The sequence below is a fragment of the Cervus elaphus genome, chromosome X (genome assembly GCF_910594005.1).
Source record: "Cervus elaphus chromosome X, mCerEla1.1, whole genome shotgun sequence".
Taxonomy (NCBI): domain Eukaryota; kingdom Metazoa; phylum Chordata; class Mammalia; order Artiodactyla; family Cervidae; genus Cervus; species Cervus elaphus.
In genome coordinates, this window is record NC_057848.1 from 167249812 (window position 1) to 167269260 (window position 19449).

Sequence of the window (19449 nt, forward strand, 5' to 3'; positions counted from 1 at the left end):
GGAGTGGGGGCTACTTGCTAGTTTCTGTGCTTGAACTTCTCACTGTGGTGGCTTCTCTTGTTGGGAAGCATGGGCTCTAGGCACTTGGGCTGCAGTAGTTGTGCACAGGCTTAGTTGCTCCACAGCATGTGGGCTCTTCCCAGATCAGGGATTGAACTCACGTCTCCTGCATTGGCAGGCAGATTTTTAACCACTGCAGCACCAAAGAAGTCATTCCCCTCCCTCTTCCTGCCAACCCCCTACTTAAAAAAAAAAAAAAAAAAGACTAAAAAAAATCCTGTTTAGTAAATTTTCAGGAGTCTGAGCTCTGAGGTCAGCGTCTGTGGTGTCATTCTCCCAAAGGCATCTTGGCTTCAGATACTGGTTGGGCTCATGGGTCTGGCGACCAGGGTGGGTCTGGAGGCTGAAAGCAGGCTTGACCTCTGATGCTCTGCCCTCACCTACACACCCAGGGTCCCCGAGCCCTGGCAGCCAAACAGAGCAGTGCCCAGGTGGGGCAGGTACAGCTGCGGGGCCTCTGTGGTCAGAGTGGAGCATGCAGTGGAGTCAGCTGGCTATCCTGTCACCATGACTGTTGCTGTCTTCCGTGCCAATGCAGGGCAGTCACAGTGTCAGGTGAGGCCTGGCTGCTGTCATGGGGACAGGACGGGACCTCAGACAGCTCACATCAACACCCCCCCAACTCTGCTTCAGATCATGGCTTGTGGCTGCTGGCATCTCCCTGGCCTGGGAAGGTGTGTAAAGCACCAGCCCCCTTGCTCACGGTCAGCTGAGACCCCAAGCTCTGGGGTCACACACCATCGCTACCACTGTGCAGGTCGTCCCACTTCTGTGAGGGAGGGCCTGTGAAGGGCTGTGGGTGATGGGGGATTTGGGGGTGTTGTGGGTTGGGCCAGGAACCAGCTTTTTGAGGGGAGGAGAGGGGAGGGGAGGGGAGGGGAGGGAGAGGCTTCGACCTGTTCAGGCTTCCAGGGGACTCTAGGCCCTGCTCTGGTAGGAGATGCAGGTGAGAAGCCCCTGCAAGTTTCTGGGTCTCCACCATATTTCAGTTGAAGCCCCTCTGCCTGCATCACCCTTAACTCTCTCTCACTCGTGTGGCCCCAACCACAAGCCATGGAAGATGGGGAGTTTACATGGCTTCCCTTCCTGTAGGGAAACCAAGCTACAGACAAACGTGTTCCTTTAAGAAAGCATGAAAGAAACGAGAAAATAATAGTGGATGGTTATTACTGACACAGTTCATGTAGAGACACCTTACAAGCCTGGCACAGGGAGGGAACTGAAGGCCATTGCCCCCAGTCCTGGAGTTACCACCTCCCTCCCCCACCACCCCATAGCCCACTCACCCCTTGGTGTCTTCTGGTGACTGGGGGGACTTCAGCCTCCTGAACCCATTCTGGAAGGATCGAGACAGAGCAGAGGTCATTCACAGAGGGGAGGGTGTGGTCAACTCTTAAGAACGCCATTGCCTCCACTCTGTGTTGGAATTCAGTTCTGGGCCTAAGCAAGCATGGCTTCCTTGTGCAGTCACCACCTTCACTCACCTGGGGGGTGGGCGGACTTTGTGTCCACCTTGTCCCCACATGCAGCCTGGTCACCCCTGGGGCCTGTGCTGTGTGCATCTGCTCTGCTCACAGTGCACCCCAAGGTCCATCAGACTTCACTCATAAAAGGGAAGTGTAAGGATGAGCTATTCCATAGTTAAGAATTTCAAGGTTGCGACAGCATTGACCAAAGCACGTGGGCACAGGTACAAGACCTGTGCATTAGAGAAGCCACTGTGTGGGCTTCAAGGGCCCTCCGTGTTGGGGGTGGGATGGGGTCTGGACAGGAGTTTCCTGCACACGCGGCTCTAGGCTCTGTTGTCCGCAGGGTGGATGACTGTTGGCACTGCCTCTCTGTGTGGAGGGGTTCTGGGGCTGCCCAGCTCAGTAGGAACGGCAATGGTGGGAAGGGAGGTTGCACTCCCTTAGCAACCCTGGCCTCACATGTCCTCATCAGGGCAGCCAAGTGCCTAAACGGCCCCTTCCTCGTCTAGCTCTAAAGACCTGGAAGGTGTGGGGGCTGAAAGACATGCAGAAAACAATTCTGTAAAGCATTTATCCTTCAATTTAAATTTTTTAAAAGATTAAAGAAAAAAACACAAATAACAGCAATGGCGGGGCTTGCTTTCTCAGCCAGCCTCTGCCAGATTCTGCCTGTGCTTATGCAACAGACCAAAATGCTGGTGCTCCCACCCTGTATCACAGATGAGAATAGAGACACAGGAGAGGTTGAGCATCTTGCCCATGTCACACAGCTGCTGAGGGCAGGGCTGAGAACTGGACCCCTGTGATTGAATCTGGAGTCCAGATGCTGTGATGACCCTGATGAAGTGGCAAAGACAGAGTAAGGGAGACCAGAATGGCCCAGGCTGAGCAAAGCACACACACATGCACACATACATGTGCACTTGGCCTTCACTTTTGAGGCCACAGAAGTCGGAAGAAGACAGAGGTCAACCAGGAGAGACCAAAAAGTACAGCCTAGATCTATAAGGAGGAGAGGCCACACTTCCCAGGAAGCCAGAGTTTTCTCTTCCCTGATGAATCTGTCTCAAACCCTAGATTCCTCTCCCTGGACCCTGGAAGATGACTGTCTGGTGACTTAACTGAGTTGGCTCCAGAATAATGCCTTCCCAGGGGTTCAGCTACCACTGGACCCCACTGCTGTCAGTAATAAGGGGGGAATGAGTACATAGTCTGGGCTTCAGATATGTTTGGAGACAAAATTTGTTAGAAGAGGAGTACAAAAAACCATGAAGGCAATTGGCATGAATATGTCCAGAACACTTAAGAAACCATCTGCTGTTTATCTACCTCCTCTCCTGTCATGAAAGTGGAAGGTCTATTTAATCAATTAATTCTGTGCTCATCACACTGTTTCTGTAAAATATTTGTTTATGTATTTATTTACATGGCTCCACTGTGTCTTAGTTGCCGCATGTGGGAGGTAGTTCCCCAGTCAGGTATTGAACGTGGGTCTATGCATTGGAGTAGAAGCCACTGGACCACCTGGGAAGTTTCTCCTCATACTTTTGGGGACAGTAATGGGTCATAAACCTGCTCTGAGGCCCCCTTAGAGCTGAAGCATGAGGTGGCTGCAGTAATCCTCCTGTGGCTAGGATGTGGTTTATTGGTCATGACTCACTCACACTCCGTGCAAACATAGGGCTTATCCCGTGTGTGTCCTTTGGTGTTTTGTGAGATTTGATCTTACACTGAACCTTTGCCCACACTCCCCACAAACATAGGGCTTCTCCCCTGTGTGTGTCCTCTGGTGTGTGATGAGACTTGATTTCCATCCGAAGCTTTTCCCACACTCCCCACAAACATAGGACTTCTCCCCTGTATGTGTCCTATGGTGTTGACCAAGATTTGACTTCTGACTGAAGCTTTTCCCACACTCCCCACAAACATAGGGCTTCTCCCCTGTGTGTGTCCTCTGGTGTGTGATGAGATGGGTCTTCTGACTGAAGCTTCTCCCACACTCCCCGCACACATAGGGCTTCTCTCCTGTGTGAGTCCACCTATGTCTACTTAGATTTGACTTCACACTGAAGCTTTGCCCACACTCATTGCAAACATAGGGGTTCTCTCCTGTGTGTGCCCTCTCATGCGTGATTATACTTGATGGATCCTTGGAGCCTTGCCCATGCTCTCCATACTTGACTCTTATAATCCCTGAGACCCCTGCTCCCATGAATAATTTGGCTGTGTCCTCTGGATTCAGTTTCTGGCTTGTACTGGGCTCTTCTGCCATTCTCTCATGCACCTCAGAACTCCCCATTTGTCCTTTGGGTGAGTAGGAAGAGGCCATTGAAATCCTCTTCAGCTTTATGCAAAGTTTGGGGCCTTTCAGCAAAGGATGGGGCCTTTCCTTGGCCTCTCGACCCTCTGGTTTGTCACTCGGGCTGTGTGGCTCAGAATATCGCTGCTGCTGAATTTGATTGCTTGGGCAGGGATCCTCTGGTTGGAGGTGGTCTCTTGAAGATGGCCTCAGGAGGATCTGAGAGGGGTGACTGTGTTGGACATGTTGGCTGAGGAATTTCTGACTGGAGAAGGACAGAGAGCAGGAGGCACATGGGTGGATCTTGGGCTTTGGTTCTGCTGAAAGAGGAAGATTTTAGTCAGGTAGCTGGTTTGCCATGGTAAAGCCTGCCCCAGTAATCATCTTAGTGTTGACAATGCACGATTTGTCGCCCATCAAGTGTGTCTTTCCAGTCCACTTTTCCATTCCATTCTTATTCTCTACATCTACAGAAATCCAGGAAGCTTGCATCAAGGGCCTTTTCTACATACCACCCAGACTAGGGACCTTTCAGTAGCATCAGAGGCAGCGTCTCTCCTGATAGAGGTGGATCTGCAGGGACCTTTCCCTGTGTGTAAGTATACGGAAAGTCATGTCACAGTCGTCACAGGTATTTTACCCTACTGAGAGATAAGACTCTTGATGACTTAGGTGGAATCTTCCTGAATGGCTCCCTGTGAGGGGAAAGGGTCTATTGAGTTTGGGGCGCCTGGCCTGGAGCTCTCTGCATATGGGAGGCAGCACAGGGGTGGTTAGAGCAGGTGTGAGCAAAGTTGAATTTGAGGCTCCTTGTTCAAAGAGCAACCTTTCAAAGAAACCACTCTGCAGGAAGTGAGTTTGAGACTGGATGAGACCAAGAGGCCCAGGTCCCACTGACTACAGGTCTCTGGCTCCTGCTGCCCCAGTTGGTTCACAAATTGCTCCTTTCTCAGTTTTTTATACATCATAAAATAATAGACATGTCCTTTCTCAAGTCTCACCAGTATTCATACCTCTTTTATTTCACTCAGTCTTAGTCCACTTAACATGCACTAGGAAGTCCTGCTTAAAAATACATCTCCAGCCAGACTCTTCACACCCTCACTCCCATGCATCTTCACCCAGCCCATTCTCCCCTCATGTCTGGCAATGAACTGACCTCTGAGGGGACTCCCTGCTGCTGTCTCCTCCCAAAAATGACCGAAGCATCATCTTAGCACAGAGAACATGCTGCTAGCAGCTGATAGCCGCATGGTTGTTCTGTGTCACCCAGGAGGACCCCTGGGGCCTGCACATGGACATGAGCTCTGAGGCTTCCATGTTCCATCCAGCCTCCTTCTCTCCCTCTGTGCTTCCTCTTGCAACCACTGACATGGCCTCTCTTCCCGGCCCTGAGGCTGCAGCACTGGCTGCTCCCCTGTCTGGAATCCTGGAATCCACAGGTGTTTTCTCTACAGAGACCCTGCCCCACCATCATCCATCACACCCCACTCTCTGCTAATGCTGATCCAAGGCACTTTTCCTGCACTGGTTTCCCTCAGAGCACCAGCCCCTGTCTGGTATGAAGCCCATGTTGCCCCAAGGCAGTGGTTCTGTATGTTTCAGTGCATGGAGCCCTGTGTCAGAGTATGAACTCACATGACAACAAACTGAAACAGTAACTGAGTGCAAATCACTGTATGCATGTCACTTAGAAATATGGAGGAAATGAGGAAGAAACTGATAAAGGGGAGAGAGCTGGTAGGTGCCAGAAAACTTGCTTTTTGCTTCTAAGCCTTTCAGCAGAAGGTGATGTTACAGATTTTTTGCATGAAATATTGAAAATTAGAACTAATATTTTTAAAATAAATATTTTCCTAACAGTCTTATGAAATGAATCAAATTCTGAGGCATTTTAATTGCAACTTGACTGACTTTAGACTGGATTGGACTCTGCTTCAGGATTGGACCAGGGGAGCTCCCCAGGATGGGGTGGGGCACTGGGAGAGGGGTGGTGCTCACCTCTCCTGCCCGAGAGCTTGCTCTTCCCCCTGCTGTCCCGAATGATGCCGAGTTCCTCGCCATACTCATCCCCATACCAGACCAGCAACTCACAGCCCGGCCTGACCACCTGGCAGGTTCGATAAAAGATCTGCCCATGATACTGCAAGGCCACCAGGTTCTGCTCCTCGTCATCCCGGGCACAGTTCACATACCTGGAGTCAAGGCCAGGAAAGGGAAAGAAACCACAGGTGATGAGACCCCTCCACTGTCGGACCATGCCCAACTCCTTGCCTTCAGGCTCTGAGGCCACCATGGTTCCCACCGCCCCTCATGGGGACCTTCTGTTCACACCTTCAACCTGGCTGTGTGAATTCCTATTTCCAGATCCTGTTTCCGGTCCTCTCCCTGGCTGGAATGCTTTTGTCTCCACCTGGACTGTCCGTAAGACTGGTGACCTCCAGTTCCTCTAAACTCTAAATTAAGTTCTCTTTCATTCCACAGGACTTGGTACTCCTAGGTTAGCATGCAGCCCTCAGCACTCACCCCAGCCTGCCTTCTCTCCAGAGGCTTTTCTCCAATCTCCCCACCTGTATCCAGGGTCCTATTCACTTGCCCACCCCCTCCCATGGAAAAATGGAGAGTGCTCTGACATAGCTTGAGACACAGAACAGTAATAGTTTATTCACTTTCTGCCTGTCCTGATGAAAGGAGAGGCCCTCAGTGAATGGCCATGCTCACAGCCATCCTGCCCCCCATTCCTTCTCAGGCCTCAGGGCCCACTTCTCACTGGAATCGAGCCTGGGGAGGTTGTTGCCCACATGGACTCAAGGTCTCCCATGTTAGGTTATCCTGGTGCTGTGCAATTATTCAAAAATAGAAAAATTAAGGTTACTATTCCTAAAATCAGTTGGTTAATGTCTGTCTTCAGTTTGTTCTCCAAAAGGACATGGGTTGTGTGATCTGCTTCAGTCATGAAGTTCACTGTCTAAACTGGGACAGAGAGTGCTTGGTAAGTGTCAGTTAAGTGAGTTAAAGTGTCCCTGGTGAATCTAGACTCCTCAAGTTGTTTTCAAGTACCTCAGTTTTGTTGAGCATAGATTTATATTTTAAGAGCACATGTTATATTTTTCTTTCTTTCTTTCTAATGTCTTTTGAAATGAAAGAGCATGATATGGAGGGAAAAGAGGAAAGAAGATGTGAAAGCTATTGAGGGAGACGGGCTGAGAAGGAAAGGGGTGTGGACTTGAGGGAGGAGGGACATCTACAAACTGCAGACTCAAGGCACTCACCTCATCCAGTTGGCCAAAGACTTGTCCTTCCCATCCACATACTCGTAGCTGTTTCTCCCTTTGTTGACCTGAGTGTCAGAAAAGAGATACAAGCTTTCTTCTCTCTTTTATTTTACTTATTTATTTTTTGGTAGGAAGTAATAGAACTTTCCCTCTGCTGTCATTGGTGCTCTTCAGCCGGCATGGATTCAACTGCCAGTTGGGCCACACAGTAAGCTCCTTAATCATCATTTCAAGTCTGAGTCTATTAGCACATTGAAGGCAAGGGCTCCACAAGTGAGGAGTCACTTCTGTATGCCTGTACCACTGTCTCCCACCTCTCTTCTGATCTTTAGATAGAAGTCCTGTGTGCCTGTCCCACTGTCTCCCACCTTCCTCTGATCTTTAGATAGAAGTCCTGTGTGCCTGTACCACTGTCTCCCACCTTCCTCTGATCTTTGGATAGAAGTCCTGTGTTCATGCCCAGTGCACACAGTACACAAGGGCTGACTGTGTCATTGCTGACCGTCATTACCATCCATGTCCTTGCATGTAGATATAAGTACCCCACCACCACACACAAGTGATTAGAGCCAGAGGACAGGGAAAGAGGGCTATTTCTCACCATCCAGGAGTATCCACTGTGGGAGGCCTCTTCATTGTCTATGATCTGACCCTCGTAGGGGCCAAAATGCAGGCCCAGCGGCAGATCAGATGTCTCATTCCACACTCCAAGCCCAGCCTTAGGGATGCCTGACCGTCTGATTCTTAACCCAGGGGGCAGAGTGAGGGCTGCACGGTTGGCATGCCCCTTTTCTACTGCAGAGTCCTTTATGAAGGTTGGGGGCCCATGGATAGCACAGCTGTCAATGAAGAAGTTCTAACATTCCTCACAATCTGGAGGTGAGAGCAACAGGGATGAGGGAGGTATAGTGATGTTGCTGGTTGTAAAGACCTTCAGAAAGAACTGGGGCATTCACGGCCTTTGGCCTTAATCTTGTACCCCAAGTCATACAGGAAGGGGATGACTGGGGGACCAAATGGTGAGGTGAGGTTATTGTACCAAGGTGTCATAACCCCTTCTCCATGAGTGGGCCAGTGGGGCCACTCACAGAGGTAGTCATCATCCTGGGGCTGGCTGTCCTCTTGGTACACATGGCCCTTTCTCTCTCAGATTGTACCTTTTCACTTCAGTCTCCTTTCTTTTGAGTTCTAAGATGGAGAACGGAAGCTAAGCAAGACTGGTGGGGTCTGGAGAGTTAGTCCCTGTTTTATCAGAAAGTGTGAGATCTCCTACTTGTCCATCTATACAGTTTGTTAAAACTTTTTCACATTTATTTTTCAAACTATTACTTTTGTATTTTTATGTTTTAATGATACATTATTTATTTATTGACCATGCTGCATGGCATGTGGGATCTTAGTTCCCTGTCCAGGAATGGAACCCACACCTCCTGCAGTGGAAGTGTGGAGTCATAACCACTTAACCACCAGGAAGTCCCTTCTCTATACTTTGTTTCTTCTCCCTTTAACTACAGGTTCAGGAGACTGAGGCTCCACACTGACCACAGATGCCCAGTTCAGTGCTAGCTTCCTGCACTTCCTGTTAGTAGGTTTAACTTACCAAACTTCTTACTTAGGAAATAGTTCACTGACACATCTACTCAGAAAATATATGTTAAGGGCATGACACGTAAGGCATTGAGCAGAGGTCTGTGTATAAATACTAACAAAGCATGGTCCCTATCATCACAGCTGGATTTATTGAACTACTTGTAGGTGTCAGCACTTTTGCATTTAATGTAATGCTTCCAAACACTGTATGAGTTATGTGTCCCTATCTTCACTTTACAGATGAGCGATCAGGACCTCAGAAAATGTATAAGATTTTCCCAAGGTCCCAGTGCTAACTTCATGTCTCAGATCAGTCCAGCTTAAACCCACGCCTACCCAAAGTCCACACCCCACACCTAGGCCATACTTATTAGCTTTTCTACAGGGACTGGAGGAACTAATTAGAGGAACCCCCCAAATTTTCTCTTACCAACTTTGTGTCTGGGATGCTGTCCAGGGGTCCTTGCTTCTCTGGGAGGGGGCACTGGTTTCTGAGCCTGTTTGGAGCCACTTTTCTTCCACAATTTTGCTGCTCCCAGCAATTTCTTCAAACGAGATACCTTATTTAATGGTCCCCTGGTTGTTCTCTGACATGTGAGTAAAAGGTAACATGCATTTCTTTAGTTCTTTAGGACTGTATGAAGTGTTTTCACATGCATGGCTTCAGTTAATACTTTGACAATTCTTGGAAATACATGGTGGGGGGGGGTCTGAACACTGGAGTGTAAAAAAGGACCTAAGTGGGTAGTAAATCAAAACTAGAATTCATATCTTAAGATTCTTTCCCTTCAACGTTATGCATAAAAATGAAAGCAACACAGGGAGAATAGCTGGAAATCAGGGAAAGAAGAGGGTAAGGGCTCATAGAGAAATCCGTGAGGTTTTCTATTAATTAGTGGACCTTTGATGGACAAGAAAGTATGGAAAATTACAGAAGGGACAAAACACATCTGGAAAATAAGGTGACAAAGCAGTAAGGTTGAGAAGAGAAAAGATAATCTGCAGAAACACATTCAAACAGTAAAGAAAATGAGCCAAAAGTTGCAGGTTGCCATGTCCTAGAGACAATGTTTGGAAGTAAAGTAGCTGGCCTCATCAATTCTCCTTGAAGAAGGCTGTACAACTAGCTGGTTCTCCTTAGTTTCCTGGTTCATAAATTGGTATACATGCTAATTGTTAATGTTATAGTGGACATGAAATTTAATAACATTCAACAAATCGTTGTGTGAGCTATTTAATACAGTATGAATGTGAACATACATCCCTGCCATCAATATATCCCCTCGACTGCTTCTATATTTGAAGTCTAGCTCACAAATACTATCTCCAGTATTCCTTGACCTTCTTATTCCTAGATGAATGTTTAAATGTGGAGTCATTCATTCACAAAACATTCAGAGGTCCCTCAGGGGCTTTGAGCTGGGCCTGGACTTCTGAGAATTAACAGGTATGGGCTACACTCTCAAAGCTTACAAAACAGGGGCAGGCTAAACAAATGATTCCAAACAGGAGAGTTGTCTAATCAGAGCTCAGAGGAAGGACTTGTTACTTCCTCCTACAAGAATGAGCATTTGAAATCATGTCCAGATGATGAGTTTCTACTCAAAAGCAGGTAACCTATGTGAAGTCCTTCAGTTATTTTCTTATTTGTTGTTTTTGAGTCATAAACCTGAGGCTTGTCAGAGCTGCAAGTTACTTCCTCTTATTGGAGTAGGAGTCTCTGAGGTAGGGATCATGTCACCTTCATCTTGGACCATCCACTCTACAAACTGCCCAACATGTCCTTAAGCTTCCCTTAGATATCCCTCAGATATCCCTCACTAGCACAGCACAAAAGAACTGAAGTTGAAAACATCTCTCAGATAAATGATATAAAGATGTATAAAGAGACTTTATAAAACTATGGAAGTTCTAACCAGTTTGTATTGGGTTTAGAGAAGGTGCTTTGGATTAGATTGTACCACCATACTGTGATCCCATGCATATAATCAAATATTTTTTTTAACCTCAGTTTCTTGATCTATGATGGTGATAGCTATATACCTACTTATAGGTACTGTAGGATTGTTTTAAGGTTTAAGTAAGTTTATTCACATAAAATGCTTAAAGTCTGAAATATTGTGAAAATAATGTAATGATAGAACAGCCTACTATCGTTGCTGTTCTTACTAACTATAAAGATGGTGATGATATCAGACATTGTGCTCAAGATTCAGGACAGGAAGGCAGCAGTCTCCGGGATCTCTGTGTTTTCTCCTATTCTCACCTGGGACTGGATCCATGAGGAGGGATTTTTTTGTCAACAGGATTTGGGAAACATTTACCTTCTGGTGTTTACTGTGCTTCCCTCTGAAGGCCATCCTAGAAGGTTTACCTGAAAAATTATGAGAATCAGTGTTTTGGTTGGTAAATGTTTCCAAACTCTGGCCATTCTAATTAAGGACACAGAATTCTGAGCCAGAGAGTGACAAGGACAAGGATTACCAAAGGAGAAATGGAAAGTGATTTCTGTTTCATCAACTCCTATGCTTCCACTGGGAGCATTACATAATTTTATTAAAATTAAAAAAAAATATGAAACTTCATTTGTGCTTCATCTGATGTCCATAAAGTATCTAATAAATTTACTAGACTTTCATGACAAAAATACTCAACAAAGTAGAAATAGAAGGAGGTGATTGCAATATAATAAAGGTCATATATGAAAAGTCTATCTCTAACATCATAGTCATCAGTGAAAAGCTGAAAACTTCTAAGATCAAGAAAAAAAGGCAAGGATGCCCATTCTCAACACTTCTATTCAACATAATATTAGAAGTCTTAGCCAGGGCATTAGATTAGAAAAGGAAACAAAAGACTTCCATTTGGAAAGAAAGAAGTAAAATTATGTCTGTTCACAGAGGACATGATTTTATGTGCAGAAAAATTTTAAAATTACACACAAAACCTGCACAGAAAGTTGCATGGTACAAAATCAATATTCAAATATCTTCCCATGAATGAACAACAACCATTCCAAAAAGGAAAATAAGAAAACAACCCTATTTATGTTTTATCTTTTAAAGCTATAGTCAAGAGCTAAGTTTAAATTTTTTAAAAAAATTATATTTATTTATTGATTTGTGCCAGGTCTTTGTTGTGGCATGTAGGATCTAGTTCCCTGACCAGGGATTGAACCCAAGTTCTCTGCACTTGGACTGTGGAGTCTAAGACACTGGACCACCAGAGAAGTCCTGATAATCTTATTTATAATAGTATCAAAAAGAATGAAATAATTGGGAGTAAACATAAGGAGATGAAAGACTTATACATTGAAAACTACCAAGTATTGTTGAAAGGAATCTGACAGAAGTAAATAGAAAGGTGTCTCACATTTGTGGATTTGGAGACTTAATATTATTAAGCTGTTCATACTACCCAAAGCAAGTTAAAGATTCAATGCAATTCCTATTAAGATCCCAATGGAATTTTTTTCAGATATGGAAAAATCCATGTTACAGTTAATACAGAATCTCAGAGGACCCCAAATAGGCAAACAATCTTAGAAAGAACAGCAAAGCTGGAGGCCTCTCATTTCAGAACATATTACAAAGGTACAGTAACCAAAAAGTGTAGTTTTGGCATAAAGTGCATGCTTAGTCGCTCAGTCATGTTGACTCTTTGTGACCTTTTAGACTGTAGCCCACCAGGCTCCTCTGTCCAGGGGATTTATCAGGCAAGAATACTGGAGGGGGTTGCCATTTCCTTCTCCAGGGGATCTTCTTAACTCATTAATTGAACCCACATCTCCTATGTCTCCTGCATTGAAGGCAGACTCTTTACCTGCTGAGCCACTGAGGAAGCCCACTGGCATAAAGACAGACATACCAATCAATGGAACAGAATAGACAGCTAGAAATAAACTCTTGTATACATGGTCTCATGATCTTCATCAAGGGTGTCAAGACAACATGGAAAGTTTAATCCCTGTAACGAATGGCGCTGGGGAAACAAAATATCCATATGCAAAATAATGAAGATCTTAAATCATGAAGAAAAATCAACTCAAAATGGATTAAAGACCTAAATGTAAGGCTTGATAAGACTCTTAGAAAAAAAAATGGGTAAAGCTTCACAACATTGAATCAGCAATGATTTCTTAGATATAATACCAAATGCACAAGTATTAGTAACAAAGTAAAAATAGACAAATGAGACTACCTTAATCTTAAAACCTCTGTGCAGCAAAGGACACAGAGTTTAACAGAGGAACAGAGTAAAACAAAGGAACAGAGTGAAAAGACATCCTACAGGATGGTTGAAAATATTTGTAAAATATTTATCTGATAAGGGGTTAATAAGCATACACCAATATGAAGGCTACCTATAAGCCAGGGAGAGAACCTGATTGACCATGATGGCACCCTGATATCAAACTTCCATGCTCCAGCATTGTAAGAGAACAAATTTCTGTGGTTTAAGCCATGTAGTCTGTTTTGTTATGGCAGCCTGAGCTGACTAACACAGTGGGAGAAGGAATTGAATAGACATTTCTCCAAAGAAGATATGCAAATGGCCAACAAACATATTAAAATATGCTGAAGATTACTAATCAATAGGGAAATACAAATTAAAACCACAGTGGAAATTATCTCATACCTTCTGTGATGGCCAATATGACTAAAAAGACAATAGCAAGTTTGGTAAGGATATGGAGAAATTGGAACCCTTATACACTATTGTTGGAAATGCAAAATCTTTCAAACGTTATAGAAACAGTATGGAGTTTCCTCAGAAAATTAGAACTGCCATATGATCTAGCAATCCAACTCCAGAGTATATTTCCATAAAAATTGAAAGCAAGACCTTGAATATGTCATGTGCACATCTATGGTCATTGCCGCATTATTCCCAGTTGGCAAGATGTGGAAGCAATCTAAATGTTCATTGGTGGATAAGCAGGTAAAGATTATGTATATCTTATATATATATCATATACACATGCACACAATGGAATGTTTTGAAGCCTTAAAATAGAGTTTTGTCATATGCCACATCAAGGATGGGCCTTGATGATATTATGCTAAGTGAAGTGAACCCATCAAAAAAAGACAAATATTGCAAGATTCCACTTCTACGAGGTATCTAAATTAATCAAATCCATGGAAACAGAAAATATAATCGTGGTTGCAAAGGTCTGTGAGGAGGAAGAATTGGAGAATTGTTTCTCAATAGGTGTAGGGCTTCAGGCATGCAAGATGAAAAAGTTCTACAGATTTGTTCTAGAGCAATGTGTACATAGTTAGCAATAGTGTACCATACACTCATAAATTAACAAGGTAAAGATGTGTAGAAGCACAGTGAACCATGAGATATTATTCCCTATGAAGGATCTCTCTTCATGTCAAAACCTTTGGTTTTCATGTTTCTTACACTAGTTTTGATAACCTAAGGGAACAGATGGACTTCCCTGGTGGCACAGTGGATGAGAATCTGCCTGCCAATGCAGAGGACACAGGTTTGATTGCTCCTCCGGGAAGATTCCACTTTCTGCGGGGCAACTAATCCTGTGTGTCACAAACTACTGAGCCTGAATGTGCTCTGCAACGAGAAGCCAGTCACCACAACCAGAGAAAGCCCTTGCACAGCAACAAAGACCCAGTGCAGCCAAAACTAAATAAATAATTTTTTAAAATCTGGGAGAGCAGAAATCCATAGATGGAGAATCCTAGAACTATCTAAATTGTCTTCTCTACTCTAGGCAGATTAACTCTTCTAAAGTCTCTGAGCAGTGGAAGAGGAAGTGAGCTGCCCACTTCTACTTTATAATGATTGTACTTCATTTTTTATTTACCTGATGCTGTCTCTGGTCAGTGAAATGTGGGAAAGATCAGGGAGAATAAATAGTTCTCTCAAACCCTTTCCGAGAATCAAAACAAAGAATTAGTTTCACCCTAGGGTAAGTGGTGTTATTTTTTATACACACATAAATAATGTATCTTGACGTAATATGTTAATAATTTCCTCTTCTAAGAGATTTAATCCAATAACTGAATTATTATGAGATTAGTATTAGAAATCTCTTTGGTGAATTTATAGCCTAGGGTATGTTTAATTGCCTTTCATTAAAGATGTTCAGCAAAAATAATTCTTTTTACAAAGAATGATAAATTTTAAACATAAAACTTTCTAGAATTACACTGGAAAACCTATACCTTCACCTTCATTCAGGCTTATGTCAATACTCAGCCACAACCACTTCAGAATGATGAAAATTATGTTTTCTTTGCTAATGGCCAAGATGCAGTTGAGACCTAAGCCCAGGCTGGTTTCTTGAAGACATCTCTAAATCCTTCTGGCCCCTCACCTTGCTTCCTTGGTGTCCATTCTTCATCAGAATCCTCAGTGTTATCTACCTGGGCTTTGATGACCTGCTTGCAATGATGCATGAAAGCTGGTCTTGTGGCTCTGAAACCTGAAAAGAAGCAAGATATATGTTCTAAGAAGGAGGCAAAAAGCACAGAAGAAATGGAAAGTGTCACAAAGTTAGGGAAATCAGTAGGATGGGCTGGAAGAATGTAGAATAAGGCAATAGGTGATGTCTGCACTGCCAGGGTCAACCCCACTTTGGTACAAAACTAAAAATTTCCTCCAGGTTAGTCTCCACACAAAAGGTAACTGTGAGCAGAAGAAGCCACCTAAGAGAGGGCCAAGTAAACAATAAGGGTGAAGACCTGTTTCATGTTTCCCAGGCTCACAGGCACCTAGCACTTCCTGTTACCTATAGCAATCAGCATTTTGTAGTTCCTTTTCACATTCTTATATTGAATTTTTTCCCACTCTCCCATCTCTGCCCATTCTTCCTTGGTGAAGTATATGGAAATGTCTTTGAAAGCATCTTTTGCCTAAGGGAAATTGTAGATTCCATCAGTGACTTACTAATATATGTCAGACCTTAGAGCTGACGTCTCTTCCACCTTTTGTGCAGGGAGTAGCCTGAAGCTACTGGATGGTCTCTGTGAGACAGGGATGAAGACTTTTCTTCCCACCTGTGTCCTGCTTAACTGAACAAACTCTGAGCATTTTCCTAACTCTCCCTGGACACAGAGCAGTTGATGATGCTAGTGTCCTGTTTTGTCCCACTCCACCCCACTGTCTCAGACAGGACCAGGCATTCCCATCCTGTGTACAGTCACAGGGAAGTTCACTCAGCTGCCCAGGCAAGCAGTCTGTGGTCCTTCAGGGACCGGCGCCATGTCCTTCCTATAGAGCTGGCTTAGAGCCCAGCTTTGCCGCCTCCGCCTCTCACCGTGGGCTTCCGCTCTGTTCTCCCGGCATCTCCCTCAGTGCTCTCCTCTGGAGACCTGTTCAGCCTCATGGCCATTGAAGTGCTCAAGGCCAAGGTGCCCGTGGAAGAAAAAAGTGCTGAGATAGCCCAGACCACTGTCCAGAGCCTGGTCTGTCTTCCTTGGGTGGAGTGTCCAGGGCAGGAAGGTGGGGAAAGTCAGAGTGAGGGTGTTGATGGGATGGACAGATCCTGACCAGCTATGACAGGCCAGCCTAATGTGAACTAGATTTGGTTTCTATGGTTCCCCTACAATTCAGCCCCTCTGAGGAAAGGCACTGGGTGGGACGTGTCTGTGGGTGACAGAGGGAGTCCTGAGAAGACCTAGAAGCCACTAACTGCTGGACTGGGGTCAGGCTGAAATCAGGGCTCTGTTCCAGTGCAAGAGAGGGAATATTTCTCCAAGAAGGATTTTGAGGATCTCCGCCTGGGAACTCGGAAAAATCTGGTCATAACATGGGTTCTACGTTTAAGGGATAAGTCGCTCCACTTGAGGAGAACTGCGACACAGGAGCTGAAGGAACTGGGATCCTCAGACAGAGGGGACTGGGGATGTTTTGGCTGATGTAGAATGTGCAGGGTTAGAGAACTTGGGATCTTTGAGGCTGAGGAAATTGGAGGTTTCTTATTAAGGGGCTTTAGGACTCTAACAGGCAGGACAGTGGGAGTCTTGAGGAGAAAGTTGTAAGAGCTCCCAGGCTGAGGTATTCAGGGTCTCCGAGGTTAAGGAAATTTGGTCTCTCTGCGGGTGCTATTTTGAAGGTGCCTCAGCCTGAGGGGAACTGGGGTTACTCTAGGTATTTGAGGGTCACAACACTAGGGGATTTGGTGTTTCCGGGGGTGAAGGGACTTGTAGTTCCTGAAGCTGACGAGACGCGAGCTCCCTTCACGTAGGACCCAGGTTCTTCAAAGCTGACGGGATTTGGGGCCTCTTACCCTGGAATTTGAGGCCGTCAGGGTAAGGGTTTGTGAGGATTGTGCAGGGTGCATTCTGGTCAGTCTCCCAGCTGTCCTGTGGTGCTACCAACCCCGGCCGAGGCTAGTTCAGCGCTCAGCGGCATGGAGTCTTCCCGCGTCGAGGCGAAGTGAAGGGCAAGCAGCCGGCCTGTAGCCTGTCAGGCACAAGCGACCAATCAGCGTTGTGACCGAGGGAGTCCAGCCAATAGGCGCTGGGAGGGTGTAGAGAGAGAAGGAGGCCCCACCCAAATGCTCGGGGATTGGCTGCTCAGAGGGCATGTCTGCCAAGAAGCCTCCAGTGCGCAGGCGCATCTTGGCCATTTTCTTTGCTTGTTTTCAGGCATTGCCTCAGGCTTCTATCCTCAAGTGGGCGGGTTGTCCTCAGGCTGGATGTTTCCTTCCAGTGCCCTCAACTAGAATCTCGGCTCCACCAGATGGCAGTCATGCTCCGGGACTTTCTCCTAGGCCCACCTGTGCCTTACCTTGTCAAATCCAGTTTCGGCAAGATCGCCTATGGGGTGCTGCTGCTGCTGCTGCTAAGTCGCTTCAGTCATGTCTGATTCTGTGCGACCCATAGACGGCAACCCACCAGGCTCCGCTGTTCCTGGGATTCTCCAGGCAAGAACACTGGAGTGGGTTGCCATTTCCTGCTCCAATGCATGAAAGTGAAAAGTGAAAGTGAAGTCACTCAGTCACGGCCGACTCTTAGCAACGCCATGGACTGCAGCCTACCAGGCTCCTCCGTCCATGGGATTTTCCAGGCAAGAGTACTGGAGTGGGGTGCCATTGCCTTCTCTGCCTATGGGGTCAGTGCTGCATTATTCAGGGGAAAATGGTGTGATTAACTAAACTCTGATGAGACACAAAATAAACGTATGGTCAAATATTTAAATGCAATGCATGGAATAGTTATGTTAGAAAAAACTTGGAGGATTTTTAACCTCAAAGTAGAAGTGGCACTGATGAGTAATCTGTGTATTTAATGTAGGTATCAAAAGCCTTCAGAAATGAGGTATAAATAAAATCTCAAAGTCTTGCAAGTGTGTTCTGTAAAACGAGGCATCGAACTGGAGGACAATGGATCGATCCACAGAGCTAAGTTTCCTTGACACATACTGGCTTCACAAGATACAATAGGGACACTGTTTCTGGCTGCTAGGTAGATTTGCTCACAGAAAGGTAAGGCAATTTCCATGTATTGGAAGCAAGACGACTGACTGTAGAATTAGTATCTAGTGGTGGTTGGGACTCTGGATGGGGAAATGTTACCAGAAAAGTGAGTTTACATCTTGGTGGGTGTTGAGCCAGAAGATACAACCCAGCCAAAGCTCATGGGAAGGAAAAGTGTATTACTTGCAGAACTATGGAGAACACCATGCAGCTTTCCAGAGCAGTGTCTCTCTAAACCACAAAGGTGGGGAAGCTTTAATCTATGGGAACAGGCATGTTCAGGCTTCCGCGGTAGCTCAGACAGTAAGCAATCTGCCCATAGCAGAAGTTCCAGGTTCAATCCCTAGGTGGGGAAGATCCCCAGAGGAGGGCATGGCAATGCATTCCAGTATTCTTACCTGGAGAATCCCATACACAGAGGAGCCTGGTGGTCCAGGAGGTTGCAAAGAGTCAGACATGGGTGAGTGACTAACACTTTAAATTTACAGATATGTTCATTAAGGGTCTTGGGCTGTGGCAGACTCCAAGCTTCAGTTGATTGAAGTTTTGAGGGTCAGAACCAGTCACCATCAGCATCCTTTACATTTCAGCTGGTCTGGTATAGATATAGATATCTATTATTCTTCATATTCTTTCCCCTTATCAGTTCAGTTCAGTTGCTCAGTTGTGTGCAACTCTTTGTGATGCCATGGACCACAGTATGGCAGGCTTCCCTGTCCATTAATAACTGCTAGAGTTTGCTCAACTCATGTCCATCGAGTCAATGATGCCATCCAACCATCTCATCCTCTGTCATTCCCTTCTTCTCCAACCTTCAGTCTTTCCCAGCATCAGGGTCTTTTCCAATGAGTCAGTTCTTTGCATCAGGTGGCCAAAGTATTGGAGCTTCAGCTTCAGCATCAGTCCGTCCAGTGAATCTTCAGGACTGATTTCCTTTAGAATGGACTGGTTGGATCTCCTTGCTGTCCAAAGGACTCTCAAGAGTCTTCTCCAAGACCACAGTTCAAAGGTATCAATTCTTCAGCACTAAGCTTTCTTTACAGTTCAACTCTCACATCCCTACATGACTACTGGAAAAACCATAGCTTTGACTAGATGGACCTTCGTCGGCAAAGTAATGATTCTGCTTTTTAATATGCTGTCTAGGTTGGTCAGAGCTTTTCTTCCAAGGAGCAAGCATCTTTGAATTTCATGGCTGCAGTAACCATCTGCAGTGATTATGGAGCCCAAGAAAACAAAGTCTGTTACTGTTTCCATCGTTTCCCCATCTATTTTTCATGAAGTGTTGGGACCAGTTGCCATGAT

The 19449-nt window shown here is 45.4% G+C and overlaps 1 pseudogene; it reads right to left on the reverse strand.

Annotated features, from left to right (window-relative positions):
• Positions 1–440: 440 nt before the first annotated feature.
• LOC122690589 lies at positions 441–16050 on the reverse strand (annotated as a pseudogene).
• Between the last annotated feature and the right edge of the window lie 3399 nt (positions 16051–19449).